This window comes from Saimiri boliviensis, chromosome 2, assembly GCF_048565385.1.
Source record: "Saimiri boliviensis isolate mSaiBol1 chromosome 2, mSaiBol1.pri, whole genome shotgun sequence".
Lineage (NCBI taxonomy): Eukaryota > Metazoa > Chordata > Mammalia > Primates > Cebidae > Saimiri > Saimiri boliviensis.
The window spans coordinates 57,207,375-57,222,233 of NC_133450.1; the positions used below are offsets into that span (position 1 = coordinate 57,207,375).

A 14,859-nucleotide genomic window follows, 5' to 3' on the forward strand; every position below is an offset into this window, starting at 1 on the left:
TCTGCTGCTCTCTGAGATCGAGACTTTCATTTATTTTTCTTTCTAAAGCCCTGTCTCACTTTTCTCTCTAAGAACAGATTTCCTTTACCCCTGATCCACAGACATGCGATTTACCATGCTTGCTCTTTTAACCCGTGGATAACCTTTCAGATCAGCTCTCTACAAGCAGTTGCCTCAGTTTTTCCAAATTCCTACATAGAAGAAAATGTTTTAAAAATATTAACTGTAGTTATCTATAAGTGAAGGAATTATATACAATTTTGCTTTTGTCCTATTCTGTATCTTTTTCCAAATTTTCTACAATGAACATACAATACATTTATAATCGGCAAGGGAAGAATCTGGCTGGACTCCATTTTCTCCACCTCTTCCCAATCTTCCATCACCAACATCTTTATTTATTCACCTCACCCCTTCCTGGCAGATGACCTTAGAAAAGATATTGTATTTCTTTTTTAAGAGATGGGGTCTCACTCTGTCATCCAGGCTGGAATGCAGTGGTGTAATCATAGCTCACTGAAGCCTTGAACTCTTGGACTCATGTGATCCTCCTGACTCAGCCTTAGCCTCCCAAGTAGCTGGGATTACAGGCACATGCTACTGTGCCTGGCTAGTTTTTTTTAATTTTCTGTAGAGACGAGTTTTTGCTATGTTGCCCAGGCTGGACTTGATCTCCTGGCCTTAGGGGATCCTTTCACTTCAGCCTCCGAGAGTTCTGGGATTACAGGCATGAGCCACGTGAGGCCCAACCTGGAAAGGTATAGTAGTATTAGAATAGTGCAGCTAAGTTAAGCAGTGAGGGGAGTCACTATGAGGAATGGACAGTTCTATTATCTTATTTATTATTTGCTATGAGGAATCTGAAGAATCTGAAAAAGGCATACAGGAAGCATTCTCCCAGGATGAAGCTGGGACTTTGGGAGGAGGGCTGATGGTACCACGGGGCAGCAGAGGAAGAAAGGAGTCCGCCCAGGATGGTCACTATGTGAACCAATGGGTGACTCTGGGGAGAAGGTCATGTTTCGCGCCCCCCTGTGGACTTGGTGTATAATCACAAATATGTAATCTCCATACTCATCTACAAGATATTACAGGTATCAATCAGGAACAGCAAATAAACAAAACAAAACCACAGTCTGAGGGATTAAATAATAAGTAACAAGACAGAGGTTCAAAAAACAGTGTCAATGAAAAGACTCTGATTTTCTCTTCGCCTGTGATTGCTTTCCTCCCTCTAGCCCAACCCTTACATAAGTATTTTAGAAACTGAGAAAAAAAAAAATGCCAGCCACTCCTAGAGATCTCTACCATAATACCAATATATGGAGACACAATAATGGGATACTTTTCAAAACACTGCTGATCCTGTTAGCTCATATCAACTCCCAGCCTGGACCAATGAAACATAAGACCATTTGTCCTACACAGTGTCATGCCAGGCTTCAAATAAGCATCTTGATAAGGGAGAGAACCTTATTCCGTCTTCTAGTGGAATGGCAAATAAACCAATCTGTACATGTTAAGAACTTGTCGACTGTTTTAATTTGGGGTTTTTTTTGCTGTTGTTGTTGTTTGGTTTGTCTGTTTGTTTTTTGAGACAGAGTCTCGCTCTGTTGCCCAGGCTGGAGTGCAGTGGCACAATCTCAGCTCACTGCAAACTTCCTCTCCCGGGTTCCAGTGATTCTCCTGCCTCAGCCTCCTGAGTAGCTGGGATTACAGGTACATGCTGCCATACCCAGCTAATTTTTGTATATTTAGTAGAGACAGGGTTTCACCATGTTGGCCACAATGGTCTCGATCTCTTGACCTTGTGATCTGCCCACCTCACCTCCCAAAGTGCTGGAAACACAGGCATGAGCCACGGCACCCAGCTGTCTCCTTTGTTTTTAACATTAATAAAGAAAAATCTGATGATTTTCCTAGTTATGATATTACACTGCCTTGGCTCCAGAAATTCTTCCTTGTAGCTAATTTACGTCTCTCATGTAGTCGGATAAGTCCATTTATTCTTGTGCTATTCTTCCTTGTGCTGGAGATTAATAGCTGCTCACCATCTTCCCTAGAAGCCCTTCCATTGTTAGAGCTTACCATGACATTACCTACCCTTTTTTGTTTGTTTTTTGTTTTTTGTTTTTTGAGATGGAGTCTCACTCTGTCACCGGCTGGAGTGCAGTGGTGTGATCTCAGCTTACTGCAACCTCTGCCTCACCACGTTGGCCAGGCTGGTCTCAAACTCCTAACTTTAGGTGATCCACCCACTTTGGCCTCCCAAAGTGCTGGGATTACAGGCATAAGCCCCTGTGCCCAGCCTACCTGTCTGTTCTTTAAACAACAAGTAATCCACTTTTACTTGGCCTTGCTTCATACACTTCATTTTCCAGTTTCAATTACATTTGTGGCTTTCCTGTGAGTCTACTCCATAGTTTTCTTGCTCTACTAAACCATGGAACTAAATCAAATCTGTGCACCTCTGGATGATTTCTCAGCATTACACGCTCCCCACAATAAATGAACGAAACACCAAAATGTAAAGGTATTTCTTTGATGTGCTGGAATATATGGCTATACTGATGCATGCAATACAAATTCCGTTTTTTGGTTTTTTTTTGTTTTTTTTTTTTTTGTTTTTAGTGCAGGACAGAGGGCTCCGTTTGTGAAAGTTACCGATACCTAGTGAAATGGCGCCATCTAGTGCTCTGGACTAATTATAACATCTGCAAGAGAAGGGTTGGAAGAAAACTATAAATCAGTAACAGTGCAAAATGACAACTCCCAAAACTAGCAGGGCCAAGGCCATTTAACAACAATAGGTCGATTGACTCTGGGGACTATAACTCTTAGTCTATTGACTGAGCCAGTGGAGCAGCTTAACAAATAACATAGCTTTTTCTCCAGAGAGAATGTGGCATGATTCTGAAAGCACAAGGCCCTGCCGGAGGCTTGAGAGGACGAGGGGCAAAGTAAGCACCTACTTCATGCCAGGCCCTGCTCTGAGCATTTCACATTCCATTTTCACTTAATCATCACATCTGCCTTGTGTATAATGAGGCAGGTGTGTATCATTATCCCCATTTTACAGATGAGAAACTGAGCTTTCAGAGGGGTCAAAATCTCACTCTTAGGTTACAAAACAGAGTCAGGCCTGATTCCAAAACCCGCATGCTTTGCACTACCTCCAGAGCGGATACCTAGGGAATTCTCAATTCCCTTTCTTTTTTTTTCTTTTTGAGACAGAGTCTCGCTCTGTCGCCCAGGCTGGAATACAGTGGTGCAGTCTCGGCTCACTGCAACCTCCACCTCCCAGATCCAGGAGATTCTCCTGCCTCAGTCTCCCAAGTAGCTGGGACTACAAGCGCCTGCCACCACACTGGGCTAATTTTTGTATTTTTAGCAGAGACGGGATTTTGCCATGTTGGCCAGGCTGGTCTCGAACTCCTGGCCTCAAGTGATCCACCCGCCTGAGAGAGTGCTAGGATTAGAGGCATGGGCCACTGCGTGGCCTTCAATTCCCTTTCTTATCACTCTCCATAGGGAAGACCAGGAAGATACTCCTAACACCACATCCCAGGCACTTACCACCACCACCAGAGTCCATGCTGCAATGCACAACTCTGCTCAAAGATGCCAGAAAGGAAGTGTGGAAGTCCTGGAACACCAAGAGGCTAAGAGTGCTGGAACAAGGACTGGGCAGCAAAAGAATTTCCTACAGCTCTGTTTCAACATTATTTTTTGTCTCGCCATTATTTTTCTCTACCTTAAGTAAAGAGCTCCTAGGGAACAGAGGTCCCTCTTGATATGTCACAGTGATAAATAAATATTGACCAACTGACTGAATTAAAAGCATAGTAAATTTCCTTGTTCACACCTATATTTCTTTTGCCATGACAGAGCTCCTGGCATTGACACAGATTACTCCAAAGAGGGAAGCCTGCATTCTCAAGAAAGAACACAGGTACTCAACTTGAACAAGAAAGAAAATGCCAGGGATTAAGTCCTTTTGAACACAGGCTGACTACTGTCACTTGGCTAATGGAGTCACTCTCTAGGTTAACCAGCACATGTCTTAAGAAAGGCATGAAATAGAGAGAAAAAGTCAAAAGCGCCTTTTTTTTTTTTTTTTTGAGACAGTCTTGCTATAGTGCAGTGGCATGATCTCAGCTCACTGTAACCTCTGCCTCCACGGCTCAAGGGATTCTCCTGCCTCAGCCTCCCAAGTAGCTGGGACTACAGGCATGAGCCACCACGCCCAGCTAATTTTTGTATTTTTTTTAGTAGAGATAATTTCTTCATGTTGGCCAGGTGTTCTCGAACCCCTGACCTCAAGCGATCTGCCTGCTCTGGCCTCCCAAAGCACTGGGATTACAGGCATGAGCCGCCATGCCCAGCCCAAAGCACCTATTTTTCTAAAAGTCAAACCTTGTGCAAAGAAGTAGAGGATTTACAGGAGATTACATTTTCATTCATGTAAGTATTTTTAATTCAGTCATTAAGTTTATTAGGTAAATGAATCAATGAGGCAATTAGACCGAAAAAAAATAAACAAAACAGCAATGATGCTACCAAAAAGAAAAAAGGAATGATGAGCTCCTGCTATAAAGAGGATGAAGAGACACAGAACAGAACTGAAACACAACAGAAAAATACAGTGGGTTTACTAAATCCTATGGGTAATTTTTGTCGGGGATTTGTTCTGTTTTCCTAAAAGGAACATCACTTGAACTATGAGTGCATCCAGGAAAAAAATGTGTTGAGAATTCCATTCAAACTGAGAAGGTAAAGCAAAAAATGAAATGGGAATTTTATGTTTCTTTTCACACACACATATACACATAGACACACACACACACACACACACACACACACAAACACACACACTGAGTTTTGATTATTTGTAAGAAACTGTAGGGTATTCTCAAAGAAAGGAAAATCTTAGCCTGTTACATATTCCAACTTAAAGAAATAAACTAGTATTCTGCAAGGGAGTTAATTAAACTGAGTATCTTAAGGCTTCTCAAGGAGTCAGTAACATCTTCAAATAGAATCCAGGCCACTTCACTTCTAGGATTGTCTTAGAATCTCTCTATAGCAAAACTCATTATAGCTATGTGGGCCTTATTCAGTGTGGCCCCCATCAGCAAAACAGAAGGCTTGAGAGGTTCCAACATAGTCTCCATTCGTGTTTATCCATCATTGTCTCTTGAGGGGGTCTCCATAGAAACCACAAATTTGCACAACTTCTGCCTGTGCTAAGGGGTGCACTCTACACCGTGAAATACTTTGCCAACCAGCCTTAATTAGGGTACAAATTACTGATGGAGAAGGACAAAGGGAATACCATATGTAAAGACACAGGGATGTGAGAACATGTTTGTTCAGGCAGAAATAAATCATTCAAGAGTTGGCACAGAAGGTATGCTCACAGGGAGAGATGATGTTGAGAAGGCAGGCAAAGCAGAGGTTATGAGAAGTCTTGTACGCGTGTGACTGCAGGTGCATGCGCTACACAAAGGGCTCTACATATATCATCTCATTGTATTCCCCACAACAGAAGGTTGGCATTACTCTCACTCTCAGTGGTGGACTTGAGACTTTTCTGACTCCAGAGATCACACTTTTTTTTTTTAACTGAGATAGAGTCTCGCTCTGTTGCCCAGGCTGGAGTACAGTAGCATGACCTCAGCTCACTGCAACCTCAGCTGCCCAGGATTCAAACAATTCTCACGCCTCAGCCTCCTTAGTAGCTGGGATTATAGGGATTATAGGTCTACACCACCATGCCTGGCTAATTTTTTTGTATTTTTAGTAGAAATGGGGTTTCACCATGTTGGCCAGGCTGGTCTCAAACTCCTGACCTCCCAACTCAGGCCTCCCAAAGTGCTGAGATTACAGGCATGAGCCACCGCACCCAGCCCACTTTTTTTCTTTTTTCTTTTTCATTTTTTTTTTTCCAACTTTTGGGACAGGGTCTCCCTCTGTTGCCCAGGCTGGAGTACAGTGGCACAATCATGGCTCACTGCAACATTGACCTCCTGGGCTCAAGCGATCCTCCTACCTTTGCCTCCCAAAGTGCTAGGATTACAGGTATGAGCCATTGTGCCCTGCCAGAGATCACATTCTGAGCCAGCGCTCCACACCCAATTTCAGAAAAGCAGCAGTATGGATTAACTAAGGACAAGCTATGCTTATCTTATTAACTCTTAAAATGGAGCCTCACATTACACTTCAGATTCGCATTTCTCAAACTTAGGAACGTATGAACCTCTTCAAAAGGAAAAAACTCTCACAAACCCCATGTCGCCTTAAACTCTCAAGAACTACTGTGATAGAGACTGCTAATACTTCCTTAGTATGACTTCTCTCTACCTTCCTTTTAGTTAATAGAATTCCTCAAGTTTTACCTAGAGCTTTACCTAGAGGCTACATTCTGCAGCCTCTCTTGCAACTGGGTAGAGTCATATGACAAGTGCTGGCAGTGAGAAGCGAAGAGAATAGAAACAACTTCATGTTCTCATGAAGACGCTGCCAGTCCTTCACTTCCTCTGGACCCCTTCCCATAGCTGGAAATCCAGTGAAGTGGAGACGAAACTGCTTCAACCGTGTGAATGAAGGCAGTCCTCAGGACCCTCCTTTTCCAAATGTGGTCTGCGACCCAGAGGTAGGAGCCGCAGCTGGGAGTTTGTGGAAATGCGGGCTCTCGGGCCTCACCCTAGGCTGACTGATGCCGCACTGTCCATTTCAATCAGATCTCCAAGTAATTAGTAGTCACACAAATTTGAGAAGCACTGATCTAGGAGAAGGTAGAGCAAAAAGTTAGAAGGAACCTGGGTATCCAGATGACCCTACGATCCTAGACCAACTCAGACTTTTCTAAGAGAAGTAGGCCTTCTATATTTGTTTAAGCACCTTTATTTTTACCTCTGTTTGATCCAATATGCCAACTATATTAATATGCACAAACATAAAACATGATATAAATCCCCACCTTCACAGCTTTTTTAATATAGTGTATTTGTTTTGCACCTTGCCTTTATTCAATACCACAACCACTATTAAATCACATATATTATTGTGGTTTTATTGAGCCATTAAACTGATTATGTGCTAGTCCACAGACATAAAATTAAAACAAATTTATAAATGAAATAAAAAGAAAACTATAAAACCAATAAAAATCCAAATGAACAATTGTTTTAATATAATGAGGTAGATGATGTTTTTCTGCTGGAACGAAATCACTCTTCTCTTCACAACGTAACTACAGAACTGCTGTTTCCACACAAATATTTTTGAGTTTGGCAGATTTATACAACCATGTGTGATAGCTCGATACCAATCAACTCCATTTGAAGTCCTGTCAAATCACAATTAGCATCAAATGTCATGATAGCGTTTGACTTCACTTGGCCTAAATGCATCGCGTACACACTAAGTTACCTCTGTTCTTTTCTCATGCACACAGGACAATCCAAGAAGCCCAACTTAACACCAACTGTGTTACAAATACGACCGCAAACACAATTTATGACATAAGACGATCACCCAGAAACCTAGAAGAATAAAACTTACATGCACACAAAGAAACTTTAAATAAATGCTCATGGCAGCCTTATTTGTAATGCCCCAAAACTGGAAAGAACCCAAACATCTTTCAACAAGTGAACGGTGAAATATACTGCACATTACATTATATAACAGTACATTATATAACAGTATATTACTCAGCAACGGAAAGAAACATACTGATAACATATGACTTGGGTGGATCTCAAGTGCATTATGCTAAGAGAAAAAAGCCCATCTTAAATGTTTATATGCTATATGGACCATTTATATAACATTCTTGAAATAACAAAATTGTAGTGATGAAGAACAGACCAATAGTTGTCACAGGTCAGGTTAGGGAGAAAGTGTGACTACAACGTGGTTACAACACAAAATTTCTTGGAGTGATTGAATTGTCTGTATCCTGGATGTGGCTGTGTTTACATAAATCATGTGAGAAAATTTCAGAGCTATGCACACACATATACACATACAAAAAACGGGCATCTAGGCCAGGTGCAGTGGCTCATACCTGTAATCCCAGCACTTCGGGAGGATGAGGCAAGCGATCACCTGAGGTCAGGAGTTCAAGACCAGCCTGGCCAATATGGTGAAAACTCCAAATCTACTTTAAAAAAAATACAAAAATTTGCCGGGCGTGGTGGCATGCGCCTGTAGTCCCAGCTACTCAGGAGGCAGAGGCAGGAGAATCACCTGAACCTGGGAGGCAGATGTTGCAGTGAGCCAAGATCACACCACCACACTCCAGCCTGGGCAACAAAACAAAAATGCATATAAAAACTGGTGAAATCCGAATAAAACCTGTACTTTGGTTAATACCATTGTTAGTTTCCTGGTTTGCTAATGTGCTAGGGTTAAGATGCTATCTTAAACTAAGGGTATATGAGAAATAACTACACAATTTCACCACTTCTCATGGGTAATTCTCAAGTATTTATACTCTAAAAGTATTTATACTTCTCATGAGTATTTATATTGTAAAAGTATTTCAATTTTTTTTTTTTTTTTTTTTTTTTTTGAGACAAGAGTTTCGCTCTTGTTACCCAGGCTGGAGTGCAATGGCGCAATCTCGGCTCACCGCAACCTCTGCCTCCTGGGTTCAGGCAATTCTCCTGCCTCAGCCTCCTGAGTAGCTGGGATTACAGGCACGCGCCACCATGCCCAGCTAATTTTTTGTATTTTTAGTAGAGACGCAGTTTCACCATGTTGACCAGGATGGCCTCGATCTCTTGACCTCATGATCCACCCACCTCGGCCTCCTAAAGTGCTGGGATTACAGGCGTGAGCCACCGTGCCCGGCCTCTCAAATTTTTTTTATCTTAACCTAATAACAAAGTGGACCAGATGGAACATCTTTTGAGACTTTGTCCTTCATCGCAATTCAGGCACAACTGATGTCAAAACACTCAGAGAAAGAGGCATTTACAAAAGGAAGGAAGTTCACCTTCAAAGAGAGCAAGACAATCAGACTTACAAAGGACTGGTTGGTTAAATAAAAAAACATAACAAGGACTCAAAGGAAAAATGTGCAGTATTATCAAAGCTACAAAGTATCCATTCATGTGTTCCCAGAGAGAAAACAACTCACTTGACTGTTATAATCACAAAGCTCTTGCCATGACTCTAGACATCCACATAGCAAATGGGGGGGCAGGGGAGGGCGGGGAGAGGTGGGGGCTGGTTTTGGAAGGAGCCCAAGTTTACAATAAACATTCATGTTTTATTATTTGGGGACGAGGCCTCTCAAGGTGATTCTGATACTTCTGATTTATTTCAGGGTGAAAACTGTTTTATGTTTTGGTTATCTGCTGTTACAGGTGAAGTGCTTGGACATACGGGAAGCAGAGCCGGTTTCGCTTTTACGTCGTAGAACATATGTGACCCGCTAAAAGCACTTTAACTCCTGTCATGACTGGGTCTGAGAGTGATTGTCCCCACCACCCACTGTGACCCCACTGGGTCAGGGCTCTGTCTGTGTGCCTGCCGTTTCTCATAGAGCATCACGCTGGAGAAATCATGAAGAATGCAGTCAACAAACTGGAGGGCTTGGAAACCATTCCAGGTAACAAACTAATGAATGAATTGTAAGAGCAGGAACTACTAAAAGCCAACATTCATTGGCTTATGAGACAGTCTCTACCCAAAGTGCTTTATCTATATCATCTCATTCCATCCCCACCACAGAGGGTGGGCATTAGCCTCATGCTCAGGGGTGGACCTGACACTCCCCTGACTCCAGAGCTCACGCTCAACCAGTTACACTATGCCCTTTTTTAGAAAAGTAAGCGCTAAGGTTTACTGAGGATAAGCCATGCCTAATCTTATCATCTCTTTAAATGGGACTTCCACCTAACAGACCTGAGAAATATGACAGACCCGATTGCAGCAAGGGATTGACAAGTTTGAAATGAGATCTTAAAGTCAGGACACAAGGAACAGAAACAATCACATGTGGGGATGGTTTGGTGAGAATTAAAGCTGCAGACGAAGAGGCTGGGGTGCATGGATTTTGCCATAGGCTCTAGGTATGTTGTGCGTTTTTCTCGATATGTGACTCTAACCAGTGAAATTCTTTTCACACCTGAAGCAGAAGGGTGGCAAACAAACCTCTCTTAACACCGAACAGGGAAAGAAGTGGTAAATTTATTCCGGGAGCTGCAGCGGCCTAGATGCCTCAACAACCAAGATCCCCGACAAAGAAAACCTTGGCCCTTTTAAAGGCTTACAGTCTGAGAGGTGCACATGTGAGAGGGTCGACACTGCGGGGGACGTGACGAGGTGGGGGTCTGAGCGGATGAGCAAGAACAATTGCCTTCCGGGGAAAATTCCTCCATACCATGTCTGTCATCTATAGATAGGGTAGTGGTTAGCAGTAGGGGGTTTAATCCTTTAGACCTGACCAGCAGCGCCAACAGGTCCCTCCTCTGGCTTTTAACTTCTCCTTTTGAGATGCAATGTAGAAGGCTAAAGAGGAAATGGCCTTAGAAGCTCGGGAGGAGAGGGCCCAGTTTGTTCCACCTGGAAATTACTCTTTTTTACGGTAGATCTGGAACGGCAGTGTGAGAATATTCCCCTAGGGGGCAGCAGAGAGCAGCAGGACGCTCCAGCATTGGAAGCCGTTCTCTGGGACCAGCTCTGACCTGTCCTCAAGGATACGCAGGCTGGGCCCCAAATCTCAGAGTGTGCCAACACAATCCTTCATAATCTGCCCCTTCTAAGCCTCACCTGCCCCAACCAGTATCACAGCTACAAATCACACTGCCAAGGCAAATGGCAGGAGGAAGGGGACGCAGGGATAAGAAATTGTGTACACACCGATGGGGAGGGGGAAGCCTCACCTGCTTTAATCCAACTTGTTTTTCAGGTCCAGAAAACTGCACCCTTCGCAGCTTTGCTTCATGTCCATGACCAAAAGGCTACTAAATGCATATTCACGCAGAAAAATGTATCATGAGAGCGTTACATTAAATAACTAAGGCCCCTGACTCGAGGCTGTCTCTACTCTCAGTTCCTAGGTAAGGAACTGCAACCTAACTTAGGAAAATGACAAACAGCTGAGTCTCAGGCAGTCTGCAGCCCAGCTTCAGCCAATCACAGGCTGCCAGCCGATCAGACCCGAGGCCAAATAAAGCAATGGCTGAGCTGCAACCTCAACCAGGCTATTTCTGTACTTTAACTTATTTTCTATGTCAGTCCTTCTTCGCAGAGTTCTCTGAACCTTTTCTGATTCTGAGTGCTGCTGGATTGATCATCATTCTTTGCGTCTGACAAGTCAGAGGCCCCAGAAACTAAAATTAAAACTCCCAAGAGCAATTAACCCAGTTCAGAAGACCCACAAGAATTTGGCTGTTTTTAATTTTTTGAGATAATTCAGTCCTTATATAGAAGAAAAAAAAAAAAAAAGACCATGAAATCCACAATCTTCAAAATTCTCAATTTTTTTTTTTTTGTTTGTTTGATTGGTTTTGAGACAGGGTCTTGCTGTCACCCAGGCTGGAGTGCAGTGGCACAATCATGGCTCACTGCAGCCTTGTTCTCAGACCAAAGTGAGGGTTGGGCTGCTGTTTCTCATGGCCCAATAACAAGATGCAGATAAACTGGGGAGGAAGAGAGGTTTTATTTCTGCAACCAGTTACAGGGAGAAGTCCTGAAATTATCACCAGACCAGCTCAAAATTACAAAGTTTTCCAGAGCTGATAAACCTTTTAAGCTCTATGTCTACATATGTGTGCATTCCTCAAAAGACTTAAGTGATTAACTTAATCTATAACTAAGGTCTGAGTCCTGAAGACCTTCCTCTGGACCCTCAGTAAATTTACTTAATCTAAATGGGTCCAGGTGCTGGGGTGATTACCCTTATCTTGTCTCCTTCTAAATCACGAAGGTTTGAGGAGTTCCTTTAGACCCCCAATAAACTTGTTTGTGGAGGCCTGGGGAGTTTCTTCACCTACAATAAAACTTTTTTTTTTTTTTTGAGACGGAGTTTCACTCTTGTTACCCAGGCTGGAGTGCAATGGCGCCATCTTGGCTCACCGCAACCTCCACCTCCTGGGTTCAATCAATTCTCCTGCCTCAGCCTCCTGAGTAGCTGGGATTACAGGCACGTGCCACCATGCCCAGCTAATTTTTTTGTATTTTTAGTAGAGACGGGGTTTCACCATGTTGACCAGGATGGTCTCGATCTCTTGACCTCGTGATCTACCCGCCTCGGCCTCCCAAAGTGCTGGGATTACGGGCTTGAGCCACCGCGCCCGGCCAATAAAACTTTAATACTAAATGGGTCCTGTTAAGAATTCCTTTGTTATTTTGCTTTAAGGCCCAGGAAAGACCAAGGCAAAACTCTTGGTGGGCTTTTGTTACATGCCAGTGTTTGTATAAGGACATTGGCTCTTTCAGCTTTTAATATTTAACTTAACTCCTCAGTCAGTGCCGAAATAGTTGTTATGGAGGCCTGCGTCAGTGCAACCTGGCTGCCATAGCCTCTACCTCCCAGTCTCCACTGATTCTCCCACCTCCGCCTCTGGAATAGCTGGGACTACAGGTGTATGTCACCATGCCTGACTAATTTGGTTTTTTTTGTTTTGGTGTTTTTGTTTTTTTTTTTGTAGAGATGGGGTTTCACCATGTTGCCCAAGCTGATCTTGAACTCCTGGGCCAAAGTGATCTGCCTGCCTGGGCTTCCCAAAGTGCTGGGATTACAGTTGTGAGCCACCACACCAGGCCCCAAATTTTCAATATTAATCAATACTCTCCATCAGTCCAAATCCTGGCCGGAAGGAAAATAAGGATGAAGACCAAAATATGAAGACTTTCCGCCTTAAGCTTTCCAAGATTTCATTTTAGTTCAGAAGTAAATTCTGTTCTTGAATCCTTCCAGTTCAATTTATTGTAGAAGACTAGGCTAGCAAGAAGCCTTTCTGTTACCGATTAAGGGTGTCCAGGTTCTTGGTGTTTTGAACTAAGAATTAGACAAAATGCACAAACAATGCAAGGAAAAAATGAAGCAACAAAAGCAGAGATTTATTGAAAATGAAAATACACTTCTCGGGGTGGGAGCATAGGGGCTCAAGGGCCCTGTTACAGAATTCTCTGGGTTTTAAATACCCTCGAGAGGTTTCCATTGGTTACCTGGTGTAAGCCCTATATAAGCGAAGAGGCTAAAAGGGAAAGTTACCAAGTTAAGTACGTGGTAAACACTCTATGTAAATGAGAGGATGAAATGAAGTTACAAAGTCATTAGCTTGGTGTATGTCCTATATAAATGAAGAGGCTATTTCTTGTCATAGCTGAAGCGCTTTCCACTTGATTTAGTTCCAGGAAGTCCTGAGGTTCCCTGCCTCCACACCCTATTCTGCCTCACTTCTAGGCCAACCTGACCAAGAGCCCAGAAGGATTCTTCTGGCAGTTTTCCCCAACAATCTTTCCTATCATGAACACCAAAGGGAAGTTGTCCCCGATTTCTCCAAATCAGGTATTTAAAATAAAAGTGGCCCTGAGCTCCCATCAATAGACACTGTCACCGTCATATAATCAAAGAGGAATTGTTTCTAAGCTACATTAGGGCATCAGTCATTCATTCATTGGTTCAACAAATATGTATATGCCAGGCTCTGAAGAGACGCCAGAGAGTGGGCAGACCTGTGCCCCCAACTTCCTATCCAGTGGAAGAATCTAGACAAATACATGGGCAATCATGGATGGGATCTCAGAGCTGCCTTCAACCTGTGAGGGCCTGCAGGGCTGCATGCAGGATTCATGACTCCTCCCAGCTCAAAGATCCACAGAGAGCATTTGGGGTCAGTCTCTACGTTTTTTGCAGCCTAAGGGTATATAAGAACTGTTGTGGACCAGTGCGGTGGCTCACGCCTGTAATCCTAGCACTTTTGGAAGCCAAGGCAGGCAGATCATGAGGTCAGGAGCTCGAGACCAACCTGACCAACGTGGTAAAACCCCGTCTCTACTAAAAATACAAAAGAAAATTAACTGGGCGTGGTGGTGCACACCTGTAATCCCAGCTACTCAGGAGGCTGAGGCAGGAGAATCACTTGAACCCAGGAGGTGGAGGTTGCAGTGAGCCAAGATCACGCCATTGCACTCCAGCCTGGGTGACAGCAAGACTCCATCTCAAAAAAAAAAAAAAAAAAAAAAAAAAAAGTTGTTGTGGGCAGGCTTGAGACTCCTCAAACAGTTTAAGGCCCATGAAGTCTCCTCACTGAAACTCCTTTCTGATACTTTTCTATTAGGTTGTTGCAACAGTAATTACGGTTTTCAACATTAAAAGTAACGACAGGCCTGGTGCAGTGGCTCACATTTGTAATCCCAGCACTTTGGGAGGTCAAGGCGGGTAGATCACCTGATGTCAGGATTTCAAGACCACCCTACCCAACATAGCGAAACCCCATCTGTACTAAAAATTAGCCAGGCATGGTGGCATGTGCCTGTGATCCCAGCTACTCAGGAGGCTGAGGTGAGAGAATTGCTTGAACCTGGTCACAGTGAGCTGAGATCATGCCATTGCACTCCAGCCTGGGTGACAGACTGAGACTCCGTCTTAAAAAAGGAAAATAAAAAGTAATGGCAAAAACTGCAGTTACTTTTGCACCAACCTGATAATTATGCCCCATTCCTTCAGGCAAAGCCTGAGCTGTCCTCCAGCAGCCAAGCCGTGAGAGAGGGAGATCATCCTCAGGATCCAGGCAACTCCTCAGTGAACATGTCCTTCCCTTTCTCTAGTGGACTAGCATAGGAAGCCCATAAATGTTTCCCGGAAGGCTCGGCCTGCTACCCTGAATCTCG

General features: G+C 43.5%; 1 long non-coding RNA gene across 1 annotated transcript in view; it reads right to left on the reverse strand.

Moving 5' to 3' along the window:
• The window catches only part of LOC141583572 (uncharacterized), a 364,246-nt gene extending 352,832 nt beyond the window's left edge, over window positions 1–11,414 (reverse strand). Inside the window, exon 1 of the long non-coding RNA XR_012516224.1 lies at window positions 10,902–11,414. This is a non-coding gene — a long non-coding RNA (uncharacterized LOC141583572). The remainder of the gene's footprint in view (window positions 1–10,901) is intronic.
• Window positions 11,415–14,859: the final 3,445 nt, after the last annotated feature.